This window comes from Panthera leo, chromosome D1, assembly GCF_018350215.1.
Source record: "Panthera leo isolate Ple1 chromosome D1, P.leo_Ple1_pat1.1, whole genome shotgun sequence".
Taxonomy (NCBI): domain Eukaryota; kingdom Metazoa; phylum Chordata; class Mammalia; order Carnivora; family Felidae; genus Panthera; species Panthera leo.
Genome location: NC_056688.1, coordinates 238,369 through 250,823, shown reverse-complemented (window position 1 = coordinate 250,823; position 12,455 = coordinate 238,369). Strand labels below are relative to the sequence as shown.

General features: G+C 36.9%; 1 long non-coding RNA gene across 1 annotated transcript in view; it reads left to right on the top strand.

Annotated features, from left to right (window-relative positions):
* LOC122199548 overlaps window positions 1-12,183 on the top strand; it is a 79,558-nt gene extending 67,375 nt beyond the window's left edge. The window contains exon 11 of the long non-coding RNA XR_006193554.1: window positions 12,154-12,183. This is a non-coding gene — a long non-coding RNA (uncharacterized LOC122199548). The remainder of the gene's footprint in view (window positions 1-12,153) is intronic.
* Window positions 12,184-12,455: the final 272 nt, after the last annotated feature.

The following is a 12,455-nucleotide window of genomic DNA, read 5'->3' as shown; positions in this document are numbered from 1 at the left end:
ATACATGTATAGATCGTTTTGAGGAGTGTAGGCATTTTAACAGTAGTTGTTCTTCCCATCCATGAACATGAAATGCATTCTCATTTCTTTGTGTCCTCTTCATCAGTGCTTCATGTCCTTTCATCAGTGTTTCATAGCCTTTAGAGTATAGGTCTTTCACCTCTTTGGTTAGGTTTATTCCTGGTATTGGGGTATTTGGTGCCCCTGTCAATGGGATTGATTCCTTACTTTCTGTTAATTCATGATTTGTATATAGAGATGCAATAGACTTATGTACATTGATTTCTGTATATTGTGACTTGTCGAATTCATATATCACTTCTAGCAGTTTTTATGGAAGTCTTTCATGTGTTTTATAGAGAGCATCATGTCAGTTACAAATAGAGAGAGTTCTACTTCTTCCTTGCCAATTTGGATGCCTTTATTTCTTTTTGTTGTCTGATTGCTGTGTCTAGGACTTCCAGTACTGTGTGGAGTAATAGTGGTGAGAGGGGTCATCCCTGCCTTGTTCCTGACCTTAGAGGAAAAGCTTCCAGTTTTTCCCCATTGAAGATGAGATTAGCTATGGGTTTTTCATAGATGGCCTTTATTATGTGCAGGTATGTTGAGTCACAATGTACTTTGCTGAGGGTTTTTTTATCATGAATGGATGTGACATTTGTCAAATGCATCATATTGCATCTGCGGAAAGCATCGTATTGTTTTTATCCTTTCTTCTATTACTGTGGTGCATCATGTTGATTGATCTGTGAATGTGGAACCACCCTTGCAGCACAGGAATATATCCCATTTGATTATGGTAAATGATTCTATTAATGTATTGTTGACTTTATTTTGAATGTATTTTAATGAGAATTTCTGCATACATACTCATCAGGCTATTGGTCTGCAGATTTAAAAATTTTTTTAAATATATTTTTAAATGTTTATTCATTTACTTAGAGAGACAGAGTACATAAAGGTGAAGGAGGGCAGAGGGATGGGAGAGAGAGAAGCCTGAGCATGCTCCATACTGTCAGCACAGGGTCCAATGTGGGACTCGAACCCAGAAACCACAAGATAATGCCTAATCTGAAGTTAAGAGTCGGACAGTCAACCGACCAAGCCTCCCAGGTGCCCCTGCAGTTTTCGGTTTTAGTGGATTCTATCTGGTTTTGGTATCAGGGTAATGATAGCCTGATAGCCTGAGTTTGTAAGTTTTCCTACTTTTTTATTTTTTGTAATAATTCGAGAAGTATAGATATTACCTCTTCTTTAAATGTTTAGTAGAATTCATCAGTGAAGCCAGCTGGCCTTGAACTCTTCTTGTGTTGGGGGAGATATTTTTTTTTTATTACTGATTCAATTTCTTTCTGGTTTCAGATTTTATGTATCTTCTTTTTTCACTTTTGGTAGTTTATGTGTTTCAAGGAATTTATCCATTTTTCTCCGAGTGTCCAATTTGCTGCATATAGTTTTTTCTAATATTATCTTCTAACTGTATTTCTGTGGTGTGGACTGTTATTTCTCCTCTCTTATTTGTGATTTTATTTATTTGAGTCCTTTCTCTTTTCTTTGTGAAAAGTCTGCCTAGGAGGTTTTCAAGTTGATTACTGTTTTCAAAGAACCAGCCCCTGGTTTCATTGATGCAGTATAGTGTTTTTTTAGTTTCTATATCACTTATTTTCTGCCTTAATCTTTATTGTTTCCTTCCTTCTGCCGTCTTTAGGCTTGGATTGTTCTTTTTCTCATTCCTTTTGTTGTAAGTTTGGATTGTTTGAGATTTTTCTTGCTCTTTAAGGTAGGCTTATATTGCTATATACTTCCATCTTAGACTGCTTTTGCTGCATTCCAAAGGTTTTAACCAGTGCATTTTCATTTTCATTTGTTTCAGTGTAGTTTCTCATTGATTTCCTGGTTGACCCATTCATTTAGTAGTGTGTTGTTTAACCTCCCTTTATTTGTGGCCTGTCTTTCTTTCTTTCTTTCTTTCTTTCTTTCTTTCTTTCTTTCTTTCTTTCTTTCTTTCTTTCTTCCTTCTTCCTTCCTTTCTTTCTTCTTTCTTTCTTTCTTTCTTTCTTTCTTTCTTTCTTTCTTTCTTTCTTTTTTTCTTTCTTTCTTTGTGGTTGACTTCAAGGGTCCTAGCTTTTTTGTCAGAAAAGATGCTTGGTCTGATCTCTGTCTTTTGGTACATGTTGAGGCCTGATTTGTGACCTAAAATGTGATCGATTCTGGAGAATGTCCCATGTGCACTTGAAAAGAATGTGTACTCTGCCATTTTAGTATGGAGTGTTCTGAATATATCTGTTAAACCCATCTGGTCCAGTGTGTCATTCAAAGCCATTGTTTTCTTGTTGATTTTCTGTTCAGAGTTTCTGTATGTTGATGTGAGTGATGGGTTAAAGTCCTCTACTATCCTTACATTATTATAAATGAGTTCCTTTATGTTTGTTGTTAATTGTTTTATATATTTGGTGATGGCATGTTGGTGCATAAAAGTTTACAATCCTTGGATCTTCTTGTTTGGTTGTCCCCTTTATTATGAGATAGTGTCTGTCTTCATCTCTTGTTACAGCTTTATTTATTATTTTTTTTTTAATTTAAGCTGTAGTTGACATATAGTGCATTATTGGTTTCGGGAGTAGAATTCAGTGATTCATCAGTTACATACAACACCCAGTGCTCATCACAACAAGTGCCCTCCTTAGTACCCATTCTCCACCCATCTCCCTCCATCAACCATCAAATTTTCTCTATCATTAAGAGACTCATATGGTTTGTTACTACTCTTCTCTTTTCCTGCCCCCTTCCCATGTTTTCATCTGTTTTGTTTCTTAAACTACACATGAGTGAAATCATGTATTTGTCTTGTTTTGGTTGACATATTTCACTTAGCATAATACATTCTAGCTCCATCCACATCATTGCAATTGGAAAGATTTCATTCTTTCTGATGGCTGAGGAATATTCCATTGTATGTATATATTCATGTATGTATATATGTATATACATATATATGTGTGTATGTGTCTACATATATATACACATACACACAGTCACACACACACACACACACACACACACACACACACACACCTCACGCTTTCTTTATACCCTCATCAATTGATGGATATTTGGGCTTTCTCCATAGTTTGGCTATTGTTGATAATGCTGGTATAAATATTGGGTGCATGCAATTTCACTATTCGGTATTTACCCAAAGGGAACAGAAATACAGTCTTGGTTTTAAAGTTTATTTTGCCTGATATAAGTATTGCTACTGGCTTTCTTATTGGCATGAGAAATGTTTCTTTATTCCCTCACTTTATTTTTTTTAATTTAATTTTTTTATTTTTTTAAAATTTACATCCAAATTAGTTAGCATATAGTGAAACAATGATTTTAGGAGTAGTTTCCTTAATGATCCTTACCCATTTAGTCCATGCCCCCTCCCACAACCCCTCCAGCAACCCTCAATTTGTTCTCCATATTTATGAGTCTCTTCTGTTTTGTCCCCCTCCCTGTTTTTAAATTATTTTTGTTTCCCTTCCCTTATGTTCATCTGTTTTGTCTCTTAAAGTCCTCATATGAGTGCAATCATATGATTTTTGTCTTTCTCTGACTAATTTCACTTAGCATAATACCATCCAGTTCCATCCATGTAGTTGCAAATGGCAAGATTTCATTCTTTTTGATTGCCGAGTAATACTCCATATTGTGTGTGTGTGTGTGTGTGTGTGTGTGTGTGTGTGTGTGTGTGTACACTCACCACATCTTCTTTATCCATTCATCCATTGATGGACATTTGGGCTCTTTCCATACTTTGGCTATTGTTGATAGTGTTGCTATAAACATGGGGGTGCCTTCTAAACAGCACACCTGTATTCCGTGGATAAATGCCTAGTAGTGCAACTGCTGGGTCGTAGGGTAGTTCTATTTTTAGTTTTTTGAGGAACCTCCATACTGTTTTCCAGAGTGGCTGCATCACCTTGCATTGCCACCAACAATGCAAAAGAGATCCTCTTTCTCTGCATCCTTGCCACCATCTGTTGTTGCCTGAGTTGTTAATGTTAGCCATTCTGACAGGGGTGAGGGGGCATCTCATTGTGGTTTTGATTTGTATTTCCCTGATAATGAGTGATGTTGAGCATTTTTTAATGTGTCAGTTGGCCATCTGGATGTCTTCCTTGGAGAAGTATCTATTCATGTCCTTCGCCCATTTCTTCTCTGGATTATTTGTTTTTTGGGTGTTGAGTTTAATAAGTTTCTTATAGATTTTGGATACTAACCCTTTATCTGATATGTCATTTGCAAATATCTTCTCCCATTCTGTCAGTTGCCTTTTAGTTTTGCTGATTGTTTCCTTCGCTGCGCAGCTTTTTATTTGATGAGGTCCCAATAGTTCATTTTTGCTTTTGTTTCCCTTGCCTCCAGAGACTTGTTGAGTAAGAAGTTGCTGTGGGCAAGATCAAAGAGGTTTTTGCCTGCATTCTCCTTGAGGATTTTGATGGCTTCCTGTCTTACATTGAGGTCTTTCATCCATTTTGAGTTTCTTTTTGTGTATGGTGTAAGAAAGTGGTCCAGGTTCATTCTTCTGCATGTCGCTGTCCAGTTTTCCCAGCACCACTTGCTGAAAAGACTGTCTTTGTTCCATTGGTAATTCTTTCCTGCTTTGTCAAAGATTAGTTGGCCATACGTTTGTGGGTCCATTTCTGGGTTCTCTATTCTGTTCCATTGATCTGAGAGTCTGTTCTTGTGCCAGTACCATACTGTCTTGATGATTACAGCTTTGTAGTATAGCTTGAAGTCTGGGATTGTGGTGCCTCCTGCTTTGGTTTTCTTTTTCAAGATTGCTTTGGCTATTCAGGGTCTTTTATGGTTCCATACAAATTTTAGGATTATTTGTTCTAGCTCTGTGAAGAATGCTGGTGTGACTTTGATAGGGATTGCATTGAACATGTGGATTGCTTTGGGTAGTATCAACATTTTAACAATATTTGGTCTTCCTATTCAGGATCATGGAATCTTTTTCCATTTTTTTGTGCCTTCTTCAATTTCTTTCATAAGCTTTCTATAGTTTTCAGTGTGTAGATTTCCACCTCTTTGGTTAGATTTATTCCTAGGTATTTTATGTTTTTTTGTGCATCTGTAAATGGGATCGATTTCTTGATTTCTCTTTCTGTTGCTTCATTGTTGGTGTATAGGAAGCAACCGATTTTTGTGCATTGATTTTATATCCTACAACTTTGCTGAATTCATGAAGGTTTTCCATATAGAGTATCATGCCATCTGTGAAGAGTGAAAGTTTAATCTCCTCTTGGCCGATTTGGTTGCCTTTTATTTCTTTGTGTTGTCTGATTGAAAAGGCTAAGACTTCCAATACTATGTTGAATAACAGTGGTGAGAGTGGACATCCCTGTCTTGTTCCTGACCTTAGAGGAAAGGTCTCAGTTTCTCCCCATTGAGGATGATATTAGCGTTGGGTTGTTCATATGTGGCTTTTATGATCTTGAGGTATGATCCTTCTATCCCTACTTTCTTGGGGCTTTTTATCAAGAAAGGATGCTGTATTTTGTCAAATGCTTTCTCTGCATCTATTGAGAGGATCATATGGTCCTTGTCCTTTCTTTTATTGATGTGATGAATTACGTTAATTGTTTTGCGGATATTGAACCAGCCCTGCATCCCAGGTATAAATCCCACTTGGTCGTGGTGAATAATTTTTTTGATGTATTGTTGGATCCAGTTGGCTAATATGTTGTTGAGGATTTTTGCATCCATGTTCATCAGGGAAATTGGTCTATAATTCTCCTTTTTAGTGGGGTCTCTGTCTGGTTTTGGAATCAAGGTAATGCTGGCTCCATAGAAAGAGTTTGGAAGTTTTCCTTCCATTTGTATTTTTTGGAACAGTTTCAAAAGAATAGGTGTTAACTCTCCCTTAAATGTTTGGTAGAATTTCCCTGGAAAGCCATCAGGCCCTGGACTCTTGTTTCTTGGCAGATTTTTGATTACTAATTTGATTTCCTGACTGGTTTTGTGTCCATTCAAATTTTCTATTTCTTTCTGTTTCAGTTTTGGTAGTGTATATGTTTCTAGGAATTTGTCCATTTCTTCCACATTACCCATTTTATTGGCATATAATTGCTCACAATATTCTTTTATTGTTGTTTTTATTTCTGTTGTTTTGGTTGTGATCTCTCCTCTTTCATTCCTGAGTTTATTTATTTGGGTCCTTTCCTTTTTCTTCTTGATCAAACTGGCTAGTGGTTTATCAATTTTGTTAATTCTTTCAAAGAATCAGCTTCTGGTTTCATTGATCTGTTCTACTGTTTTGTTTTGTTTGGTTTGGTTTGGTTTTGACAGCATTAATTTCTGCTCTAATCTTTATTGTTTCCTGTCTTCTGCTGGATTTGGGTTTTATTTGCTACTCTTTTTCCAGCTCCTTAAGGTGTAAGGTTAGGTTGTGTATCTGTGATCTTTCTTCCTTCTTTAGGATGGCCTGGATTGCTAAATACTTTCCTCTTAGGACCGCCTTTGCTGTGAACCAGAGGTTTTGGGTTTTGATGTTATCATTTTCATTGACTTCCATATACTTTTTAATTTCCTCTTTAACTGCTTGGTTAGCCAATTCATTCTTTAGTAGGATGTTCGTCAGTCTCCAAGTATTTGTTACCTTTCCAAATTTCTTGTGGTTGACTTTGAGTTTCATAGTGTTGTGGTCTGAAAATATGCACGGTATGATCTCCATGTTTTTGTACTTACTTAGGGCTGATTTGTGTCCCAGTATATTCTGGTATATTCTGGAGAACGTTGCATGTGCACTGGAGAAGAATATATATTCTGCTGCTTTAGGATGAAATGTTCTGAATATATCTGCTAAGTCCATCTGGTCCAGTGTGTCATTCAAAGCCATTGTTTCCTTGTTGATTTTTTGATTAGATGACCTGTCCATTGCAGTGAGTGGGGTGTTGAAGTCTACTATGATGGTATTACTATCGATGAGTTTCTTTATGTTTGTGATTAATTGATTTATATATTTGGGTGCTCTCACATTTGGCACATAAATGCTTACAATTGTTAAGTCTTCTTGGTCTATAGACCCCTTGATTATGAAATAATTCCCTTCTGCATCTCTTGATACAGTCTTTATTTTAAAGTCTAAATTGTCTGATACAAGCATAGCTACTCTGGCTTTCTTTTGTTGACCATTAGCATGATAGATGGTTCTCCATCCCCTTACTTTCAATCTGAAGGTGTCTTTAGGTCTAAATTGGGTCTCTTGTAAACAGCATATCGATGGATCTTGTTTTCTTATCCATTATGTTATCCTATGTCTTTTGATTGGAGCATTGAGTCCATTGACATTTAGAGTACCGAAAGATATGAATTTATTGCCATTATGGTGCTTGTAGAGTTGGAGTTTCTGGTGGTGTTCTCTGGTCCTTTCTAATCTTTTGTTGCTTTTGGTATCTATCTATCTATCTATCTATCTATATCTATATCTATATCTATAACTATAACTATATCTATATCTATATCTATATCTATATCTATATCTATATCTATATCTATATCATCTACATATATATCTATTTATATCTATCTTCATCTTTTCTCCCCTCAGAAAGTCCCCTTAAAATTTCTTGTAGGGCTGGTTTAGTGGTCACAAACTCCTTTAATTTTTGTTTGTCTGGGAAACTTTTTATCTCTCCTTCTATTTTGTATGACAGCCTTGCTGGATAAACAATTCTTGGCTGCATATTTTTCTGATTCAGCACACTGAATATATCCTGCCACTCCTTTGTGGCCTGCCAAGTTTCTGTGGATAGGTCTGCTGCAAACCTGATCTGTCTTCCCTTGTATGTTAGGGACTTTTTTTTTTCCTTTGCTGCTTTCATAATTCTCTCCTTGCCTGAGTATTTTGTGAATTTGACTATGATATGCCTTGTTGATGGTCAGTTTTTGTTGAATCTAATGGGGGTCCTCTGTGCTTCCTGGATTTTGATGTCTGTGTCTTTCCCCAGGTAAGGAAAGTTTTCTGCTATGATTTGCTCACATAAGCCTTCTACCCCTATTTCTCTCTCTTCCTTCTCTGGGACCCCTATGATTCTGATGTTGTTCCTTTTTAATGAGTCACTGATTTCTTTAATTCTTAAATTGTGCTCTTTTGCCTTAATCTCCCTCTTTTTTTCTGCTTCGTTTTTCTCTGTAAGTTTGTCCTCTATATCACTGATTCTCTGTTCTGCCTCATCCGTCCTTGCCGCCGCTGCATCCATCTGTGATTGCCGCTCAGTTACAGCATTTTAAACTTCCTTCTGGCTATTTTTTACTTCTTTTATCTCTGCAGAAAGGGATTCTAATCTATTTTCAACTCCAGCTAGTATTCTTATTATCATGATTCTAAATTCTGGTTCAGACCTCTTGCTTGTATCTGTGTTGGTTAAATCCCTGGCTGTCGTTTCTTCATGCTCTTTCTTTTGGGGTGAATTCCTTTGTTTTGTCATTTTGAAGGGAGAAAAGGAATTAATGAAGTGAAAAAATTGAAGTTAAAAAATAACATTAAAAAATATTAAAATTAAAAATTAAACACACACACACACACACACACACACACACAAATCGAATAGATAATGCTACATCCTAGGTGTGTTTTGGTCTGTGTGTTGAATGTGTTTTGACAGGTTAGAGGGAAAAAAAGGGCGGAGAGAAAAGAAAAAAAAAGGAAATCGTTTAAGAATTTGAAAAAATGAATACACTGAAGTAGACTAAAATGTGATGATGGGGGTAAAATAGAGTTTGAAAAAATATACACAAAAGTAATGAATATAGTATAAAAATTAAAGAAAAGTATTTTTAATAAACATTAAAAATAAATCTGATTTTTTTTTGTTTTCTGTATTTAAGAAAAAAACGAAAAGGAAAAAGAGTAAAAAAAAAGGAAAAAAAGAAAAGAAAAAAAGAAATCATTGGAAAATTTGAAAAAGTGAATACACTGTAGTAGACTAAAATAAAATGATGGGAGTAAGATAGAATTTGAAAAAATTTACATAAAAGTAAAAAATATAGCAACAAAAATTAAATAAAAATATTTTAAAAATAAATTGAAAGGAAAAATGAAGTTTTTCTCTTTCTGCATTCAAGAAAAGGAAAAGAAACAAAAGAGAGGAAAAAAAGAAAAAAAAGGAAATTGTTTGAAAATTTGAAAATGTGATTACACTGAAGTAAACTAAAATAAAATGTTGGAAGTAAAGTAGAAGTTGAAAAAATTTACACAAAAGTAAAACATTTGGAATAAAAATTAAAGACAGATATTTTTAATCAAAATTGAAAATACAAATGAATTTTTTCTCTTTCTGTATTCAAGAAAAAGAAAAGAATTGTAAAAGAGGAAAAGGAACAAGGAAAAAAAATGAAAAAAATTGAATAGTTGAACCTGTTGACAGATTGTAGTAGGACTGAAATGGCCTCATTTTCCCCTAGATGTCAGCCTATGTAGCTCTCTATAGTCCATAAATTAAGCCAGCGATGAGGCTTGTGTTCTTGAAGAGCGAAGTTGGCCCACTGGGTGGGGTTCAGTGTAACACCTCCGCTCTCCTCTAGATGGTGCTGGTAGCTTACTGGGGTGGATGGTTGCGTGCTTGTAGGTGCGTATGCGCATGTGTGGGAGCAGTGAAGACCCACCACCCAGGTACCCAGTCTGTTCTCCCAGATCAGCAATTGTGCACTGGTCCTCTATCTTCAGCTTTCATCCACTCCTTGCTTTTTCACTCTCTGTGATCAGGCTCCAGGCTGTACCTCTCTCCCAAGTTTTGTCTCAGATGCGGCTGTTTTCCCTGGCCCCTTACTTCCAAAGGACTGTGGCTTTGACCCTTCCGCACCTCTGCAGGAGGGTCTCACCGAGCAATGGCTGAATGAGCAATGGCTGAATATCGGCTGCACCCAGGAACGCCCACTGGACTCTGCTATTGCTGGTGCCCTGAGACTGTGGCCAGGCACCAGCCCACCCCAAAAAAGGATCATGAGACAGGGTAGTCTCAGTGTTTCAGGGACCGTGGAAAATCACAACACACATCTGGCACCAGGCTTCACCTTTAACGACCTTGCCCCAGCACCAGCTAATGTGGCCGCCTTCTGGGGCCTTCTGGGACCAGGTGGCTTCAACAGTCTCTACCAAATGTCCTTCCAGCAGTGGAACTGCTTTTCCCCGTGTGGCCAGAGAAACTCCTGGACCTCGCTTTGTTCCTGGGGATTCGCCCTTCCCACCAGAGCAACACCAGGTGTCAAGCTGTGGAGTTGCAGCCTTTGTGCTCTCCTTGTTTACAGTCTTAATGTAATTTAAAACCCTCTCCTTTTTCCTTTCTCCCTTTTTAGTTTAGTCCCTGTGGCTGTTTCCAATTTTCTACTTTCTCTCCAGCTGCTTTTGGGGAGGGGTGCTTTTCCAATATGCTCCCCCTCTCCCCAGTCTCTATCCTCTCTCCACTTGCAAAAGGTGTTCCCTAACTTTCACAGCATCTCACTCCCCAATTTCAGCTCTCTGCACCATCTACCTGCTGAATTCTATGGTACATGTTGTTCAGATTGTTGTGTTAATCCTCCAGTCAGTTTTCTAGGTGTGTAAGATGGTTTAGTGTTGGTCTGGCTGCATTTCATGGATGCAAGACACACAAAAAGCTTCCATGTTGTTCTGCAATCTTGGCTCCTCTCTCATTCCCTCACTTTAAATCTTCAGGTGACTTTAGGTCCAAATAAGGCTTTGTAGGCAGCATCTAGATAAGTCTTGCTTTTTTGTTTGTTTGTTTGTTTCTTTTTTTTTTCTTTTGTCCATTCTGACACCCTACCCAATGTCTTTTGATTGGAGCATTTAGTCCATTTACATTAAGAGTAATTATTGATAGGTATATATTTAGTGTCATTTTACTAGTCGTTTTGCCATTGTTTCTTGATGTTTTCTCTGATCATTTGTTGTCTATATAACTTTTGGTCTTTCATTTCCACTAAATGGGTACGATTTAAATACTCTTTTTTTTTTTTTACTGGTAGTGCATTTCTTTACTTATTTTTAATATTTCTTCTTTTTTAAATTTAAACCCAAGTTAGTTACCTTATAGTGGAATACAATTTCAGGAGTAGAATTTAGTGATCCAACAAGTACAAAGTATACCCAGTACTCATCCCAAGTGCCCCCCTAATGCCCAATACCCATTTAGCCCATACCCCTATTCAGTAATCCTCCAGGAACCCTGAGTTTGTTCTCTGTATTTAAGAGTCTTTTATCATTTGACTCCATGTTTGTATCTTATTTTTGCTTTCCTTTCACTATGTTCATGGGTTTTATTTCTTAAATTCCACAGATGAGAGAAATCATAGGATGTGTGTCTTTCTCTGACATATTTTGCTTAGCATAATAGAGTCTGGTTCTATCCATGTTATTGCAAATAGCAAGATTTCTTTCTTTTTGATTGCTGAGTAATACTTCACTGTATGATTATACCACATCTTCTTTATCCATTCATCAATCAATGGTCATTTGGGCTCTTTGCATAATTTAGCTGTTTTTGATAATGCTGCTGTAAACATTGGAGTGCATGTGGCACTTTGAATCAGCATTTGTGTATCCTTTGGATAAATACCTTGTAGTGCAATTGCTGGGTCATTGTGTAGTTCTATTTTTAGTTTTTGTGATAAATCTCCATACTATTTTCCAGAGTGGCTACACCAGTTTGCATTCCCACCAGCATTGCAAAAGGGTTCGCTTTCTCTGCATCCTTGCCAATACCTGTTGTTTCCTGATATGTTAATTTTAGCCATTCTGATAGGTGTGAGGGCGTATCTCATTGTGGTTTTGATTTGTATTTCAGTGATGACGAGTGAGGTTGAGCAACTTTCCATGTGTGACCAATCTGGATGTCATCTTTGTTAAAGTGTCTTTTCACCTCTTTGCCCATTTCTTCACTGGATTATTTGTTTTTTTGGGTGTTGAGTTTGATAAATTCTTTATAGATTTTGGATACTAACCATTTATCTGATATGTCACTTGCAAATATCTTCTCCCATTCCATTCAGCTGCCTTTTAGTTTTGCTGATTGTGTCCTCTGCTGTGCAAAAGCTTTTTATCTTGACGTCCCAATAGTTCATTTTTGTTTTTGTTTTCCATGCTTCTGGATACACAACAAGCAAGAAGTTGCTGCGGCCAGGATCAAACAGGTAGGTTTCCTGTTTTCTCTTCTAGGATTTTGATGGTTTCCTGTCTTACATTTAGATCTTTCATCCATTTTGAGGTTGTGTGTGTGTGTGTGTGTGTGTGTGTGTGTGTATGTATGGTTTCAGAACATGGTCCAGGTTCATTCTTCTCACTGTCCAGTTTTCCTAGTACTATTTGCTGAAGAGATTCTTTTTTTTTTCTATTGGATATTCTTTTCTGCTTTGTCAAAGAGTAGTCAGCCATATGTTTGAGGGTCCACTTCTACATTCCCTAT